Source organism: Panthera leo, chromosome B2 (assembly GCF_018350215.1).
Source record: "Panthera leo isolate Ple1 chromosome B2, P.leo_Ple1_pat1.1, whole genome shotgun sequence".
Lineage (NCBI taxonomy): Eukaryota > Metazoa > Chordata > Mammalia > Carnivora > Felidae > Panthera > Panthera leo.
The window spans coordinates 64012850-64032257 of record NC_056683.1 but is presented as its reverse complement, the minus strand read 5'-3'; the positions used below and the strand labels follow the sequence as shown (position 1 = coordinate 64032257).

Genomic DNA, 19408 nt, shown 5'->3' with positions numbered 1-19408 from the left:
ATTGTTTCCTTCATTCGTACAGAAGATTTTTTATTTTGATGAGGTCCCAATTGTTCATTTTTTGCTTTTGTTTCCCTTGCCTCCGAAGATGTGTTGAGTAAGAAGTTGCTGCAGCCAAGATCAAAGGGGTTTTTGCCTGCTCTCTCCTGGAGGATTTTGATGGCTTCCTGTCTTACACTGAGGTCTTTCATCCATTTTTTTTGTATGTGTGGTGTGAGAAAGTGGTTGAGGTTCATTTCTCTTCATGTCATTGTCCAGTTTTCCCAGCACCACTTGCTGAAGAGACTGTCTTTATTCCATTGGATATTCTTTCCTGCTTTGTCAAAGATAAGTTGGCCATATATTTGTGGGTCCAGTTCTGGGTTCTCTATTTCATTCCATTGATCTGAGTGTCTGTGCCAGAACTTATTTGCATTTTTAACACTTAGGAGCTCTTTCTGGGTCTCTGTTTATTCCTTTCTCACAGTATCCTGTGCCCAGTGGGGAATAGGCAGAAGTGTCCCAGAACTTGGTCCTATATATTTGGTCCATTCTTTCCAAACTTTGATAAGTTTGTAAAGCCTAGAGGGATATCTACTATCATGTTTTCACTATTAATTTTTCCAGTCTTCTTGGTTTTCTGTCCTCTCCTCTTCCTTTGCCTATCTAGATCTTTCTTTCTTACTTTCTTTCTTTTCTGTATTTGAGAGAGAGAGAGAGAGAGAGAGAGAGAGAGAGAGAGAGAGAGAGAGGAGAGGGACTGAGGGAGAGGGAGAGAGAATCCAAAGCAGGCTTCACACTCAGTGCAGAGCCTGACATGGGGCTCGATCCTACAACCCTGAGATCGTGAACTGAACCTAAATCAAGAGGGGAACACTCAACTGACTGAGTTACGCAGGCGCCCTGCCTATCCAGAAATTTTTATTCAAGTTTATGTAAATCTCTTTCTTGAAACCTGGCAGCAGTTTTCCTTTTTTCTGCCTTTGCCCATATCTCCTTTTCAAGCCTCAAAAGTCTTCCTATTTTTTCTTCTCCTGGGTGTAACTTTCTACTAGTAACTTTAGTTTAAATGAGCATCCATGCTCTTTCTGCTACACTTTTCTCATTCTCTTCTTTTAAACATGAAAAATGTATTTCATTGACATTTATATACTTTCCTGTTCCTGTTTTTTGCAAGCTTCAACTGGAAATTTGTTTCTTCTTTGTTCCTCTTTTTACTTTCATCATCTTCTTGTTTATCACGAACAAGCAGAAGTATATCATCTGTCTTTAACTTGAAAACTCCCTACCTTTTTGCAGTTTTCCAGTTTGTTTTCCAGTTCTTTTTTTTTTTAAGTTTATTTATTTTGAGAGACAGAGAGAGTAAGCCGGGGAGGGGTAGAGAGAGAGGGAGAGAGAGAATGCCAAGCAGGCTCTGTGCTGTAAGCCCAAAGCCTGACATGGGGCTGGAGCCCACAAATCATGAGATCATGACCTGAGCTGAAATCAAGAATCGGACACTTAACCAACTGAGCTACCCAGGCACCCCTTAGTTTTACAGTTCTTAACAGACTTTATTTCTCTTTCTTCTAGAAACAGAATTTTTCTATAATTTTCTTCTGCTGTTCCACTTCATACTATGTTCTTCCAGGGTAGTGTTCTAAGAACTTCTCCCAGGGGAGTCTGGGTGGCTCAGTCAATTAAGCGTCTGACTTCAGCTCAGGTCATGATCTCATATCTCATGAGTTCAAGCCCCACATCGGGCTCTGTGCTGATAGCTCAGAGCCTGGAGACTGCTTCAGATTCTCTCTCTCTCTCTCTCCCTCTCCCTCTCTCCCTCTCTCCCTCTCTCCCTCTCTCCCTCTCTCCCTCTCTCCCTCTCTCCCTCTCTCCCTCTCTCCCTCTATCCCTCTCTCCCTCTCTCCCTCTCTCCCTCCCTCCCTCCCTCCCTCTCTCCCTCCCTCCCTCCCTCCCTCCCTCCCTCTCTCCCTCTCTCCCTCTCTCCCTCTCTCCCTCTCTCCCTCTCTCTCCCCCTCTCTCCCCCTCCCCTGCTCATGTGCTATCTCTCTCTCTCTCTCTCTCAAATAAAAACATTTAAAAAATTAAAAAAAAAGGGAACTTCTCCCTTTAATGTTGGCTTCTGTTTATGTTTGTTTCTCACTTTTACAAAGTTCTGGTAATCATAATTGTCCAGTGCCCATGTCATCCTCCGGTTTGCTGAAAGAATTTTTCAGAATCTGCACTTCTCTTGAAAGCGTGTGATGGTACTTTGTCTACAGGAACTTTTCTGGACGTGGCTGTGAAAACTCTGTGTTTCTGAGTGATCCAAAGGCTGTGTGTCAGTTTTTCTGGATATGGCACTCAAGTCATTGGTTGTTTTCTCTTCTTTAATAAGCTCTTCATATATCAACCTCTGCTCTTATTTAAGAGTGTTCATTGCATTTTCAACTGTTTCCATTATTTCTCTGAGCTTTCAATAAAATTACATGTAATTTTCACTTCTTTTCACTAATGCTGGAGTCTCTTTACATTATTATGCATTTGGGCCAATTGTTGCTAGATTTTCGCTCTTCCTAGTTTCCTGCCAATAATTTATATTCCAATTCTTCCACTACAATATGCTCAATAATAGTCTCTTTTTTTTTTGGTTGTAGAAAAGACTATCTTTTTCTGCTAATAATTTGATTTAAAAAAATTGTCTGCTTTATGCATTATCTTAGCTTTCTCATTCCCAGTAGCTTTCAGCTTTCTGTTTTGAAGCTGAGATGATTGAATTCCATTCTGAATTCTTTTCTCTTAGACATGCTGGAGCCACTCTAGCCAGGTGGGCCTAGGGGTTCGCACAGGGGACACTTCATAGAAGGAACAGACTGTTCCCTGCATGTGTAGCCAGGCCTGTGGCTGCACCGTACCTTAATTTCTTCTTCCATAAAATGAGGTAATACAGTATCTACCTCTTAAGGCTGTTAGAATGGAGAACTTAGTATACGTAAATTCAAGATAGTTTATACCTCAGATTATTATTAATTCCTCAAGTCAGTGTTTTGTATGTTGGCCTTGCTTGTTCTCTTTAATGCTGGTGGTATTTCTCACATGTCTCCTTATCCTAGGATGTCTAGTCATGCTTTAAAAAGGTTTGGATCACTAGAATTTCTTCTGCTATTGTTTGAATAGGATGATTTTCCTCATGGTGTCACTAATAGGAAGAGATTTGATGGAGAATTCTATGCATATTCGTGGCCCAGGCACATTCCTCTATGTGCCTCTATTCTTCATGTTAGTTGGTGGTGAGTAGGAGCTAAATGTCAGTCTGTAGATCCCCAAATTTGGTTGGCTTTCATACATATCCTATCTTTGTATAGACTTCCAGTTAATATGGCATTAAAAGGGACTGGTGATGATATCCTAGAGTGGTGGATATTATGAAACAAATGTGTAAAATACAAATAAAATGTTTATAAGAAATTCTGTGCTTGATAAGAGAGAAGAATCCATGGCTTATTTATAAGTGCAATGCTTTTCTCACTTCAAAATGATGTCCTAAGTTCCTTTTTTTTAACTTGAAAGTGACATGCAGTTTACTCTCTAGAATTGAGGATAATTATAGAATCACTGTAATTTTTGTTTTTTTTTTGTAGAATTTTCTGTAGAATGCCAGAATTGCTTGTGATTTAGTGTAGATTCTTTAATTTTGTTGATTCAAAAATAGGACAATAACTTCAAAATATTACCCCCCCACCAACAAGGTAATGGTGTGTATCTGGGACACCTGCAAACTCTTGAACCCAGGAGAGGAAAATGAGGAACAAAGGAGGAAATATTCTTCAGTAAAAAAGCCCTATGAGCCACTAGTGGAGTGAGTTGTCTGAGGCTGTGGTCAATACTCTGACTGTTTCTCTGCTGAATTAGATTTCATAACTTCCTATGATGTCATCTGTTCTTTTCTCTCTGGCTTGAATTAGGACCTCCCTTACAGCTGCCAAGTCAGTTTCCTTTAGACCAATTTATAATCAAGTATTTCTACTAAAGTTTTGTGAATAAAGCACTGAATGAGAAGGCAGGATAAATTGATTTCTTAGGCCCATTTTCTTTCTTGCTATCTGACTTTAGAAACCAGTGTTCAATGGACCCTGTACTTCTAAACAATTCCCATTCCTGGAAGGTAGAAAGAGCTTCCTTAAATAGTAATGAGTTCTTTGTCTTTGAAAGTATTCCAGAAGACCCTTGAAAACCACTTCTTAAGACTCTTGTGGAATGTTTATGTAATAAGATTGGATTCAATGGCCCTAAAAAGTCTCTCTGAACCCTGAGACTCAATGACTTTCTGCTTTAGTTCTATGGAAAAGAGGCAGGTAGGAAATAAGGAAGAGAACTAGCTTATTTATTCAGACTTGCATGGATTTCAGCCTTGGTTTCTAGAGTTGCTTCAGTCTTCCTAAGGTTGTTCTTTACCTGTCCATTCTGACTCCATATGTAGATACACAGTTTTTTTTAATATCTTTCCATTCTTTTTCAGCATGTCTGTATAGGTATCCTTAAATCAAAGGTAAATGCATCCCGTTAGTTGAAGAGATGGTCAATCAATGCAAGCACAAGATTTCTTTGAATATTATTCTTTAGTTTAGTTTTTTAATTAAAAAATTTTTTAATGTTTATTTATTTTTGAGAGACAGAGTATGAGCAGGGGAGGGGCATAGAGAGAAGGAGACACAGAATCCAAAGCAGGCTCCAGCTGTCAGCACAGAGCCTGATGTGGGACTTGAACTCTCGAACCCTCGAACCATGAGATCATGACCTGAGCCAAAATCAGACACTAAACCGACTGAGCCACCCAGGTGCCCCTATTATTCTTTATTTTAAAAGTACATGGAAACTTAAAATTATATATCCTATATCTGTTTCTCTTTTAAAATTTTTTAATGTTTATTTATTTTTGAGAGAGCGAGAGAGAGAGAGAGACAGAGTGTGAGCAGGAGAGGGGCAGAGATAGAGGGAGACACAGAATCCAAAGCAGGCTCCAGGCTCTGAACTGTCAGCACAGAGCCAGATGCAGGACTCGAACTCACGAACCATAAGATCATAACCTGAGCTGAAGTTGGATGCTTAACTGACTGAGCCAATCCGGCTCTCCTCTCTTTCTCTTTTAATACAAAATAATATTTTAAGTCACCAACTGTTGGAGGCAGAGGAGGTAAAATGTGACCCAATCCATCTGGGAAGATATGCCTCTGATTTCTTCACATGACAAGGCATATCACTCCTGCTTAAGAAACTCAGATCAACACATGGACTGGTAGGCACTCTGGAGGCAGGTTTATTATCCATGATCTCACAACCCTTGGGACCTGTTTCTGCAAGGCCTCCCTTCCCCACTCCAATATGGAAGGGGAATCATACTCTGGAGGAGGATTGTGTGCTAAACACCCCCCCTTTTAAATCATTCATGCTTCTCTTTCCATTTGACTCTGAACCATTTACAATGACATATTTTAGTAGAATTATTTCAGAACCTGTCTTCACTCAATCTGAATGTGCCTCAGTTAACTAATAAAATCCTTGCCCCTGAAAAAAGGGTGTATTATGTGTTACATTTTGCTACATTTCATGATGTGTCTTTGGAGAAGAAGTGTGCATTTTATATAATTTGTCAAGGACCGTTTCAAAATGTGTAACATCATCAATCTCACTGACAACATCTTTAATGACTTCACTCTGTAGTCAGAATTTTGCCAATCGCGAGCTAGGACTCAGACTACCCCACACCTGCTCCCTACCTATTGTTTTAGCTGTATCATCTGTTGAAAAGGCAACCAAGTTTAAGAAAAGAATTCATCCATGAAGCATTTCTTCTCTAATTAAGTCAACAGATGTTTGAAGTCTATACCTGGGGAATTTATTACTTCAGTTTTAAAAAGTAAGAGGAATTCACACATCTACCTTCACAATATGTTTGTTTGATCAATGTAGCCAGGCTGGTAATGACTGAAAATAGTCAAGAATTTGTGATGGCTGTCATTTTCAACAATTTGAATGGCATTTTCCAAAAGTGCTTTCAATGGCATTATCATCCAGATTTCATTGCTCCATGGCAGGAAATCTGATCTTCCTCTCATGGTTGGAGGCTGCACAGAGCTGACCTGGCTGACACAGGCTCAAGGAACTTGGGCAGATGGCAGGAAGTGGCTTTCAGGGCCTCTGTGGTTGTATGGAGGCAAAGAACAAATATTAAAGTTGAAGATCACATTCAGAAATGCAGAGCTAAAACAGTCATAGAAGAAGGCAAGAAGAGCCCCAGGCAGGAAACAGTTAACTGGTGCAGCCTGTGAGTCAAAGAGCCAGTGAAAAGGAAAACAAGGATCCTCCACTAGAAAGAGGCAAGCAAGATGGCTGACAAGCAGCCAAAAGATGAGCACTTGTTGCTTTCTGAATATATGAAGCCAGGACAGAAGGGACACCCATTGACCTTTCTAGGTTTCAGTTTCTTCATCTGTTTCCTGTCTCCCTGCCTAAGAAGAGTGTGGAAAAGATCAATGTTGATCTTGTAGGTAAAGTCAAATTACCATTATTATTATTATTATTATTATTATTATTATCCAAATCCATGAAACAATTGAAAAATATATGGAAAGATAACCTAAATAAAAAAGAAAGAATAGAAAAAACCATCTATATGGTAAGAATATTTTGTTGTTGTTGCAGAACAAAATAGGACAAAGCATTTTGGTGTTCGTTTTCCTTAAATTCAGTCTGTTCTAGTTAGTTTCTAACCAAAGTATTTAATTAGCATCTCTGATTGCCAAACATTTGTTATAGTTATAATTTGTAAACGAGTTATCTATTGTTGTTACTGTGGCAAGTTCTGTTAAAGTCACAGATCAAAATTTATATAACTAGGAAAAATCCCGACATGAAAGAATTGGATTTTTTTTTTTAACATACCAGGTCTCAAATTATCTACCTACTTTGACAGCTTTAGTGTCTTGATTAAATATTTTATGATGATACTACTTACGATAAAATGTACAAGCTAATTTATACTGACATCCCTTTATGTAAAAGGTTCCCAGGCTGATTTATTACCAGGTTGAAGCATGTTAGTGAATACAACCATGTCTAAAGTAAAGACACTTTGCGATTTTCTTCCACACTCCTAGTTAAGCAAGTTCAACTAAACAATTTATATGAAAAACAGGGTCTTTAATTTTACAAGATTCTAGTTTATCTTCCTATGATATCTTCTTTAGTTTCATTCTTCAATTCAATTTAGTACCTGCTTTGTTATGTTCTAAGTAATGAATTTGGAACACTATGCTCAATTATAATTCATTTTTATACCTGTACACTTGAGGAAGCTTAATGTGAAAGATTCAAACTTAGTTCTTCTCAGACTTGAATTCTTACCTTATACTTAACAGAAAAGTAGTTAATCAGTTGCCAAATTAACAGTATGTTTTCCCAGTTTTCTAATTCCCTCTCATCATTTTGTCTTTTGGTAAATTTATTATTTTATGTCATTCTGAAAGGATTTTGAGGAAAGTGTATATGCATGTGTCTTCGTGCTATATAGTATATATATACTACATATCAAATAATATATAGTTTTGGTTTGGATAAGAGATGGTTAAGGGACTACTTCTAATTCTTGATTTACAATTACATAGAACTATTTATCAATACAACTAATGAAATAAGGCACTATAATTATAATCTAATCTATGAATATAGAAAATCTGGATAGTGATAGATGAGTATTATTCCTAAGGTTTAAAATTATTTTTATCAGTAAGTGGATTTCAAGGGTTATTACAGAAGAAATAAATGACGTGGATTTTCTATTGGTAACAGGTTGTGTTACGGGAGCATTAGAGGTATTGTAAAGTAGAGAAGATGAAACCAAGAGAACGCTAGAAATAGGACAAAGAAGAAGCAGGCACACCCCAAGGAAGCAAGTGCACGTGGTACACTGTAGGATCTTATGGGACAGTTCATGATAGAGGAGGTGGCAGCCACAGTGGCATAATGGGAAAGAAAGATGTCTTTGGTAACAGCATTTTGGTGGGAGGGAACAGGAGAAAATAGAGAAAAGAGTAAGGACAAAGAGAGACCAGATGCTGATAGTATTGAGCCAGAAACCAAAATATGTCATGGACCCAAATCTTAGCAGCAAAAACCTAGTAAAATGGGAAAATGATAACACAAATAAAACCAATATAATATAACTTATTTTCATCAATGTAGTGTACTCACATTTTATTTCATTTGAGATGAATTATTCAAAGGAGGAGTTATTTACAATAAGACTCATAAAACAGTACCTAAAGTGGGAGAGGGAAGCCTACAATAAGAGTCCACAAGGTGGCTATGTTCGAGCATAAAACCTGGAGTTTTCTCCTAGCCATGATAAGGATGGAAACTTAATTATATTTAATGAGTGTTTTATAATTTATAATGTAAAATAATCACCTATAAATGTTTGGGGGATAAAAGTTTCCTGGGAGAAACCTGTCTCCTGTGTGACAATAGCAGGAATAGAATATCAAAAACAACATCAATATTGGTTTCACAATGAATAGCTAAATTTACGTGGTTAGTTTTGAAAGTAACCCAAGATAAAAATCCATGGCCAACAACTGAGAGACAGTTCTACAAAAGCAATGACATGTCACTGTCTGAAAATGTAGCCTTCTTATGATCTAACTTGATCCAAGAACATTGGTTCATATTTAGCGAGTGTTTGTGCTGGCTTGGGGACACACTTGTGAACAAAATAGGCATAGTCCCAGCCTTCATGGAGCTTACAGTTTGTACAGGAGTCATAAAATAAAGTAAAAAAGATACAAAAATAAAACAGTTACAAATTGTGATAGCAGTGTTAATTTTCTTCTTAGACCTATCAAGAGTTAAAGGGGTGGAGGATGTCCTCTTCTTTCCATCTAGTGTCAGGGAAGACCTTTTTTAAGGAAAAGACATTAGGAGAATTTGGCGTATATACAGTAGTGAATAGATGCATAACCCAAGACAATCTGCCTTAACCACTTCTCTACCAGAGTTTCAGTATGCACCATTTAAGCACATATTGTTTAAGAGTATGTGCTCTAGGCAATTGACCTGGATTACAGGCATTCTGTATGGCTGATTAAGGAAATTCCATAAATTTTAGAAAACAATAAGCTGATAAGACAGTATCCTACTATAAAACTTAATAAGCTTAATATTTTAGCTCAAGTAAAAGTGCTATAGACTGAATTGTATCCCCACAAAATTCACATATTGAAGCTCTAACTCCTAATATTATGGTATTTGGAGATGTGACTCTTGGTGAGTAATCAAGTTTAGATGAGGTCACAAGGGTGTGTGGCCGCTTGATGTGATTAGTGCCCTTATAAGAAGAGATGTGAGAGAGCTTCATCTAATCCCACCCCATGTGAAACAGTGAGAAGGCAGACATCTGCAAGACAGAAAAAAGGCCCTCACCAGAGAATTCAGGAAACTAAATCAGCCAGCTCCTCAATCTTGGACTTGCTAGCCTCCAGAACTGTGAGAAATAAATTCCTGCTATTTAAGCCATCCAGTCATGATATTTTGTTATAGCAGTCTGAGCTGACTAATACAGAGATGAGGCAGAAGAAATAGCAGAATTTAGATAGAGTCATAAGATGTGAAAGAAATACAGATGCTAGATGTTTATTTTAAATCCTAATTGTGCTGACAAAAGTATAGTGAGTTCCAGTCTTTCTTTGATACTCAGAGGCATCCTCTGGATCTCAGAATTGATTATAGCTGCTTTACGTGGACAGTCTGGTTCTTACAAGCCCCTACATTTCACTAAAAGGGTCTTGCCTACCAAGATTGGGGGATTAAGTCAATCCAACTGCACATGAGTAACTAATAATTCTCATTTGTTTAATAATGCAATACTGTAGTATTTTTAAAAATTAGTTCCATTGTATTTAAAAAATTGCATAAAAAATTAACTCTTCAACCTCTTTTTCCAAAGCCTACCAATGGTAAAGAGTTTCTTGTACATAATTCAAGATATACTTAATGTACATATAAGTATTGATATTGTATTACACACACTCAAATCCAAATGGCAGAATTGTGCAAATAATATGCCACCTTTTCTTTCAGTTAGCAATATAACTTGGAGGTCATATAGTACGTTTTGTGTATCTTAATATAATCTGTTCCTAATTAAAGTTTCTGTTTTCCCAATTTTTGCTATTACTAATGGTGCCAAAATGAACATCCTGTATAAATACTTTTATGCATGTGTGTGAGTATATCTGGAGGATAAGTTTTTTCATATATTTCTCAATCATATTTCAATTTTAACAACCATAATAATGATGATGTATTAGACTTCCCATTTAAGCAAATACCAAATTGCCTTCCCAAAGAGGAAATACCCATTTATACTCCCACCAATTATAAGCAAAAATGACTATGTGTCAAACTATGCTATAAATTCTTAACTTATAACAACCTCAGGAGGAGGTATGATTATTATTTCCAATTTAAAACTGAGTTAACTGAGGCACAGGTAGGTTGAGTAGCTTGACAAAAGCCAGACAGAAGTGACTAAATGGAAAGCTGGGTTCAACATTCCACCCTCTTACCCATTATACTATATGGCCTTCCTGAGTTTCAGTACTAGCTCTCATACTTAAAGCTGATGGCCTTGGCCAAGTTATTTACCTCCCATCTGTAATTTCCTTATATGTAAAATGATAAGCTGTGTGGGAAAATGTGAGGGAAAACTGAGATAGTGGAAGGAAAATCCCATGCACAAAGCACTAAACAAACATAAATGCTTTGCCTCCCTGTTGAGATAATATATGAATCACAGGGATGAATAAATCATTGCCCTGGCTGATCCTTTTCAATGACACAAATTAAAGAAGCAACTGTGACCCCTTTTAAAAAAAATTTTTTTAAGGTTTCATTTTTATTTTTGAGAAAGAGGGGGATGGAGAGGGGCAGAGAGAGAGGAAGACACAGAATCCAAAGCAGGCTCCAGGCTCTGAGCTGTCAGCACAGAGCCGACATGGGGCTCAAACCCATGAACCATGAGATCATGACCTGAGCCGAAGTCACTCAACCGAGACATCCTGGTGCCCCGCAACTATGACCCTTTTGAAATACTGCGGCAATAAAGCCAAGAGACATGAGAATTTGTGGTGTAACTCCCCTCCCCGTCTTTCTTGTACAGTCTTTAATTCTGATTGATTTAGTCTTGGTCCAACTTCCTCACAGTGTTTATATAGATTCTGAGTCCCTAGAAACCAGTCTAAGAAGTAGGAGTCATTTTAACCTGCTGGAACTGGTTTCCCCACCTATTCAGGAGATTGCTCAAAGTTCTCTTTACTATCATCATCAGTCTTTGGCTAATAAGTTGAGAGCAAGTGTCAACCTGGGAAGAATTAAAGGGAACATATTTGTGTTCAGCTGTAGAGTATGTTGTCACTTAGAATATACAATGACGGGGAGAAAACTTTGTACTGCTAAATGAGACCTGTGCATTAAAATATTTTCACATACTGTAGTTTCCTTTCATATGATAAAGTAGTTGAGTCAGTAGCTATTGAAGAGTTCTTCTCTTGGGAATGGGCCTTGGGAATAAGTAATTCAAAGAGAGATCCTTACCTATTTCCCACATAAGCAGTTCAGAAGCCGAAACCCCACTGCTGTTGTGCACAGGGGCTGAGATGGTAGCAGAGCTGGAGCTGAGGCTACCGTGACTCAACCATAGTCACTCCTGGCTGATTCCTTAAGATCCAACCTATTCTCTTGTTTGTCCTATAGGGGCTTGGCTGAGATAAAGATTGGTAAAGCTGTGTTGCTAGAAACTGCTATTCATTCCAATATAGCCTTGAATGGACCTTCTATTTAGGTTCCACAGTCCAGAGACTGCAGCCGGGGATGACTCATGTACTTCTTCCCTCCAAATGTGTTCCCCTCACAGTATGGAGGATATCTATATATAACCTCACACTGTGGCCTGTCTCCGCATCTCTGAGTGACGAGTAGAGCTCAGGAAAATAGGCTCAAAATGGGAAGCAGGACATTTAGACATGGCTGAGTTGACATAATGGTTTTGATGTGACTCAGAAAACTCACAACCACATAAAAATGTCAAAATAAAAAAATCACTGTTTTTTACAACCAGGTTATAAAACAACAAACACCCTGACAATTATACGAACTTTGTGCTTCACTTCACCTCTCCCTCTTACCTGATCCATTACCTTAGATCTGTGAGCCCTGATGCTGTGCTCATCTCTGTCCCATCCATGCTGTGTTCCCTACCCGAATCCCTTGACTCCATAGTGCTAACCAGCAATGGTGTGAGTCTCAGATCCTTTCATTTTTTCCACAAATATTTACTAAGGGCCAGGCACTATTCAAAACACTGGAGTGAATGTGCTTTTTCCTCTGTCCTTTTTTTTTCTGCAGAGTCCATAATTATTTTCCATGGAAAATTTAATCTTTTGTCTTTCTGAGTAATATAAGTCTCATCTCAAAATAGACAAGTCACAATGTCATATAGTACCAGGAAGTGCTTCTGCTAATAGAAAGGATTTCCATATGATATAATTTAGGAAAGAAATAACTGCAGTTTGGCAAAAAATATTTTAAACAATCCAATGGACAAAAGGTTCTGTTCATCCCATTTAGTACTACCATTTTTGCACATTTATAAAAATGTTTCAGAGACTTACACAAAGAATACATACCTCTGAATGTCCTCCAAATTTGGTAAATCTGGATATTTTACCATCACCTGTTTTAGCTTAAGAAAAATACAGTGTACTTCTTTATTTTAAAATTGTATCTACTCTGGTCACAATAGAACAGTTAGTTCCTGCTTTAATGTACCCCCTGGATCCAATACATAGCAAAAGTATATAAAGATATAAAAGGAAACACCTAAAACACAGGTTCAAAACCTGTTAAGCATTGCTGTGTACAGAAATAGAAGAAAAACGCAGAGCCGGGTAGATCCGAGGTCACAGGCATGCTGGGCTCTAGTCCTGAAGCAGGCAGTGGCAGCTGGCAGTTCAGTGAAGGAAAACTGAAGGTGTTCCATGGAAATCCGAAGACTGGAACCAGGTTTGAAAACAGGAGCAAGGTGAGGCTCCTTCTGGTGAACGGAGGTTGGAAATGTGCAGCCCCCCACTACCTGGGGTGATGACTGTAGACTGCTTCAAAAGCAGGAGGACCAAACACTCCATGCACCTAAGGAACTGGGCCAAATGCCCATGACCAGAGACCTGATGTCCTGTCCCTACTGAGACCACAGGCAGGTGTTCTGCAATTGTGTACAGTATCTGGGTTAAAGCTGAGGTTCAGGAAGTTGAGAGAACAAAGCTCCAAAACCACTGGACAGAGAAGTGTGAGGAAAAAGAAGAAAGAGGGATGGATATCTCATTCAAAATGAGGCTGCAGAACAAAATTTCAAAACAAGGAGAATTCTAATGCTATGAATGTGACCTAGCCAAAAATCAACAATTGTAACAAAATTTCATTCCAGGTGAAATTTTATGAAACTATCCAGCCAAAGCTTTAGAAAACACATGCTTCGAATGCTTAAGGATTAAAATGAAAATTAATTATATATATATATATATATATATATATATATATATATATATATATATATAGTAAAAAATTATATAAAGACAGTAAAAAACCAGAATGAAACAAGTCAGATAAGTTAAAAGTAGAAGGACTAGACATTGGAAATTAAAAATCTATTGATTGAAATAAAAATTCTAAGCATTTGGTAAACTTTGGAACAGAGACAATAAAAGAGAAAATAATAAATTGGAAAGTATTACTGAGGATTCACCAAGATCACAGCATAAGGTATAAAATCTGAAAAAAATGTTAAATGATGTAATTATCAGCGGCATTCCTTTTAACTCTCAAATGCACCCTAATTTAGACAAAAAAATATATTTTAAGAAATATATAGGATAGACTAAAAGGCAAGTAAGACTTCCAAAAGGAAATAATAGAATCACAAAAAAGTAAGAAAGAGAAAAAAATTAATTTTTGAAAATTGAATAAAGACATGCATCCTCAAATTGAAAGTGAACTCTAAGAACCAAGAAGGATTATTGAAAACATATTCACACTTAGACCCATCATAGTTAAACTAGGAAAAATCAAGAATTAAGAGACACTTGTGTCAGGTACTGGGAGAAAAGACAGATTACTAAATGGTAATGGTAAAAATGGTAATTAAACATTAAACCAAGCAGATTTCTATCCAGCAACAATAGATGGCATTAAACAATAGAGAGATAATTTCAATGTAATGAGGGGAACTTTCAATTTAGAATACTATAGTCAGATAACTTGGTGACAAAAAAACCCAAGGTGTTGGAAAATAGATATCAACCCATACTTGATGTGTAGTTAGATTCTTGGTTTTGAGAAGTGGATGAAAATACTAGATAACTTCAGGGGCGCCTGGGTGGCTCAGTAGGTTGTGTCTGACTTCGGCTCAGGTCATGATCTTACGGTTTGTGGATTTGAGCCCCACATCGGTCTCTGTGCTGACAGCTCAAAGCCTGGAGCCTGCTTCAGATCCTATGTCTCGTTCTCTCTCTGCTCCTTCCCAACTTGTGCTCTCTCAAAAATAAGTAAATATAAAAAATTTTTTTTTTAAATACTGGTTAACTTCAGATATTTTTAGAAATAAATTTTAACTTACCTAATTTTTAAGAGTGCAAAGTTTATTGATATGGTTTCAGGGTCTAAATTGTATCTACTCTTTTTTCTTTTTAAAAAATTTTTAGCAGTTTTATTTATGAGTCATACCATTTTTTGTGTGTTTTTTGATGTTTCAAGTTTTTAAATAGTAGTTAGTTAACATATAGTGTAATATTAGTTTTGGGAGTAGAATTTAGTGATTGATCATTTATATATATGTATCACCCAGTGCTCATCACAAGTGCCCTCCTCAATACCCATCACCCATTTAGCCCATCCCCCACCACCTCCCCTCTGGCAACACTCAGTTTGTTCTCTATAGTTATAAGTCCCCCTTATGGTTTGTCACCATCTTTTTTTCTCCTACATTCATCTGTTTTGTTTCTTACATTCTACATATGAGTGAAATTACATGGTAATTGTCTTTCTCTGACTGACTTATTTAGCTCCCTCCATGTCATTACAAATGGCAAGATTTCATTCTTTTTGATGGCCGAATAATAATCCACTGTGTGTATATACCACAACTTCTTTATCCATTCATTAGCTAATGGACATTTGGGCTGTTTCCATAATTTAGCTACTGTTTATAGTGCTGATATAAACATTGGGGTGCATGTGCCCCTTTGAAACAGTATTTGTGTGTTCTTTGTGTAAGTACCCAATAGTACAATTGCTGGGTCACAGGGTATTTCTATTTTTAACTTTTTGAGGAATCTCCCTAGTGTTTTCCGGAGTGGCTGCACCAGTTTGCATTCCCACCAAGGGTGTAAGAGAATTCCCCTTTCTCTGTATCCTCACCAACATCTGTTGCCTCCTTGTTAATTCTAGCCATTTGGACAGTGTGAGATGGTATCTCATTGTGATTTTGATTTCTATTTTCTTCATGATGAGTGATGTTGAGAATCTTTTCGTGTGTCTGTTAGTATCTGGATGTCTTCTTTGGAAAAGTATCTATTCATGTCTTCTGCCCATTTCTTCACTGGATGATTTGTGGGTTTTTTCGATGTTGAGTTTGATAAATTCTTCATAGATTTCGGATACTAATCCTTCATCAGACATGTCATTTGCAAATATCTTCTCCCATTCTGAATGTTGCCTTTTAGTTTTGTTGATTGGTTCCTTCACTGTGCAGAAGCTTTTTATCTTGATGAAGTCCCAATAGTTCACTTTTGCTTTTGTTTCTCTTTCCTCAGGAGAAGTATCTAGTAAGAAGTTGTTGCAGCCAAGATCAAAGATGTTGCTGCCTGTGTTTCCTTCTAGGATTTTGATGGTTTCCTATCTCACATTTAGGTCTTTCATCCATTTTGAATTTATTTTTTGTGTGTGGTATAAGAAAGTGGACCAGTTTCATTCTTCTGCATGTTGCTGTCCAATTCTCCCAGCACCATCTATTGAAGATACAGTCTTTTTTCCATTGGATATTCTTTCCTGCTTTGTCGAAGATTAGTTGGCCATACATTTGTGGATCCATTTTTGGGTTTTCTATTCTGTTCCATTATCTATGTGTCTGTTTTTGTGTCAGTACCACACAGTCTTGGTAACTACAGCTTTTTAATATAGCTTGAAATCTGGAACTGTGATGCCTCCAGCTTGGTGTTTCTTTTTCAGGATTGCTTTAGCTATTTGGAGTCTTTTGTGGTTCCATACAAATTTTAGGATTGTTTCTTCTAGCTCTGTGAAAAATGCTTGTGGTATTTTTATAGGGATTGCATTAAATGTGTAGATTGTTTTGGGTAGTATAGACATTTTAACAGTGTTTGTTCTTCCAATCCATGAGCATGGAATGTTTTGCCATTTTTTTGTGTTCTCTTCAGTTTTTTTTTCATAAGTTTTTTTATAGTTTTCAGAGTTGTTTTTGGTATAGTTGTGAATGGGATTGATTCCTTGATTTCTCTTTCTGTTGCTTCATTATTGATGTATAGAAATGCAAAAGATTTCTGCACATTGATTTTGTACCCTGTGACTGCTGAATTTGTATCAGTTCAGGCAATTCTTTGGTGGAATCTTTTGGGTCATCTGCAAATAGTGAAAGTTTGACTTGTTCTTTGCTGATTTGAATGCCTTTTATTTTGTTTTATTGTCTGATTGCTGAGGCTACCACTTCCAGTACTTTGTTAACAATGTGACAGTGGACATCCCTGTCTTGTTCCTGACCATAGAGGAAGAGCTGTCAGTTTTTCCCCATTGATGATGATATTACCTGTGGGTCTTTTGTATATGATGTTGAGGTATGTTCCCTCTATCCCTACTTTACTGAGGGTTTTGTCAGGAATCAATCAATGTGATACAATGCATTAATAAAAGAAAGGATAAGAACAATATGATCCTCCCAGTAGATGCAAAAAAGCCGTTGAGAAAGTACTTTCATTAATGCAGTGTATCACGTTGATTGATTTGCAAATATTGAACTACCCTTACTGCCTAGCAATAAATCCCATTTGATCATGGTGAATGATTCTTTTAGTATACTGTTGGATGCAATTTGCTAGTATTTTGTTGAGAGTTTTTACATTCATGTTCACAAGACATATTAGCCTGTAATTCTCTTTTAGTAGGGTCTTTGTCTGGTTTTGGAATCAAGGTAATGCTGGACTTGTAGAATGAGTTTGGAAGTTTTCCTTCCATTTCTATTTTTTGGAACAGTTTGAGAAGAATAGATGTTAACTTCTTTAAATATTTGGTAGAATTTCCTTGGGAAGCCATCTGGCCCTGGACTTTTGTTTTTTGCGGGGGGAGATTTTTGATTACTGATTCAATTTCTTTACTGGTTATGGGTCTGTTCAAATTTTCTATCCAGCCTTGCTGGATAAAGTATTCTTGGCTGCATATTTTTCCATTCAGATGTTGAATTTATCATGCCACTCCTTTCTGGCCTGCCAAGTTTCTGTGGATAGGTCTGCTGCTAACATTATTTGTCTTCCCTTGTAAGTTAGGGATTCCTTTTCCCTTGCTGTTTTCAGGATTTTTTCCTTATGTCTGTGTTTTGCAAATTTTACTACAATATGTCATGATGTTATTCTGCTTTTGTTGATTTTGATAGGAGTTACCTGTGCCTCCTGGATTTGAATGTCTGTTTCCTTCCCCAGATTGGGGAGTTTTCAGCTCTAATTTGCTCAAATAAATCTTCTGCCCCCTCTTCCCTCTTTGCTTCTTCTGGGACTCCTATGATACAAATGTTATTATGCTTTATGGAGTTACTAAGTTCCATAAGTCTACATTTATGATCCAATATTTTTCTTTCCCTCTTCCTTTCAGCTTCAGTGTTTTCCATAATTTTATCTTCTGTATCATGCATTCATTCCCCTATTTCTTCCATTCTTGTGGTCATTACATCCAGGTGGTTTCACATCTCAGTTATAGAATTTTTTATTTTGGCTTGACTAGTTTTTAGGTCTTTTATCTCTGTAGTAAGGGGTTCCCTGGAGTCTACTGTGCTTTCCTAAAGCCCAGCTAGTATCTTTATGATTATTGTTTTAAATTCTGGATCAGGGATATTATTTATATCTCGTTCAATTAGATCCCTGGCCATGATCTTTTATTGTTTTTTCTTTTGGGATGAATTCCTCCATCTTGGCATTTCGTCTAGCTCTCTATCTTCTTCTCTGTGTTAGGAAAGCCTGTTATATTTCCTTCTCCTAAGAGTAATGGCTTTCCGAAGAAAAGGTCATATATTGTCCAGGTCCTGGCACTTTAGGAAGCGTTTCTGGTGTATGCTGTGTGTGCTCTGATTCTGTGTTTTGGCTGCTCCTTCCCTCAAGTCAGTCCTCAGTAGAGGACTTTCCTGCAGTGGGGAGTGTTTGGACCTTATTCAGCATGCGGTGAGTTTTAACTAGTTGTGCTCTGTCTGCTTGTTAAAAAAGCCCCAACTCTATTTCTACTGGAGCAGAAGCTTTGCAGCACTCTGTGGTCAGTAGACTTGTGTGTGCAAGGCCATTTGTGCTGGTCTTCTGTGGAAGGGCCCGCTGCTCTGGTTTTCAGGCATACTTGCCCATGTAAAGAAGCACTTGCAGAGCACAGGGGGGTGGGACTTAGTGTAGGTGGCTCCAGCCTCCACTGTGGGCCCTGTGATGCTCACTGAAGTCTGTCAGTGCTGGTAGGTGGGGGAGAAAAATGGCATTAGCCAACTCTCTCAACTCAGAGAGGGGAGTTTATGCTTCCACTGTTCAGGAAGCCCTCACAGAAGAACAAACAATCTCCCCTTTCTCATGTATTCCAGGTATCCCTCAGTTCTCTGCCTTCACCCTGTCTGTATCTGGGCCATCCGCCCACCCAGCAGCACAGTGAACCTGTGTTTTATCTCAGGCACACAAGCTGAGTTTCAAAACTCTGAACTTCAGGGACCTGGCATGGCACAGACCCACGCTAACTCTCTGGGGAGGGTCTTGCTGTGCTGGGGCTAGTGCCAGTTTGTCCAGAAGGGCAGTCACACCAACATGTAGGAGCTTGGAGTTTAGAGTAAAGTGCAGCAAAAAGCTGGTGTCCAGGTTAGCTGCCCTCAGCAGGTGTCTCTGCCCCTATGCTAAGAAACTGGGTAGCATAATAGCACTTGCTGACTCTTTTGTCCCCTGAGATACAGTGCCATCTCTCCCAGATGCACTCCAAGAAGGGAGAAACTTCTCTCCCAGTGCATCCCAGCAGATCCTCAGATTACACCTTCCACTCCTGGGCCTCCACCTTCCTTCTCCACAGGAGCACCACTGCACCCACTGGGCTCCACACTGGCCAT

The 19408-nt window shown here is 38.0% G+C and overlaps 1 pseudogene; it reads right to left on the bottom strand.

The window, feature by feature from the left end:
* Window positions 1-403: 403 nt before the first annotated feature.
* LOC122220703 lies at window positions 404-19408 on the bottom strand (annotated as a pseudogene).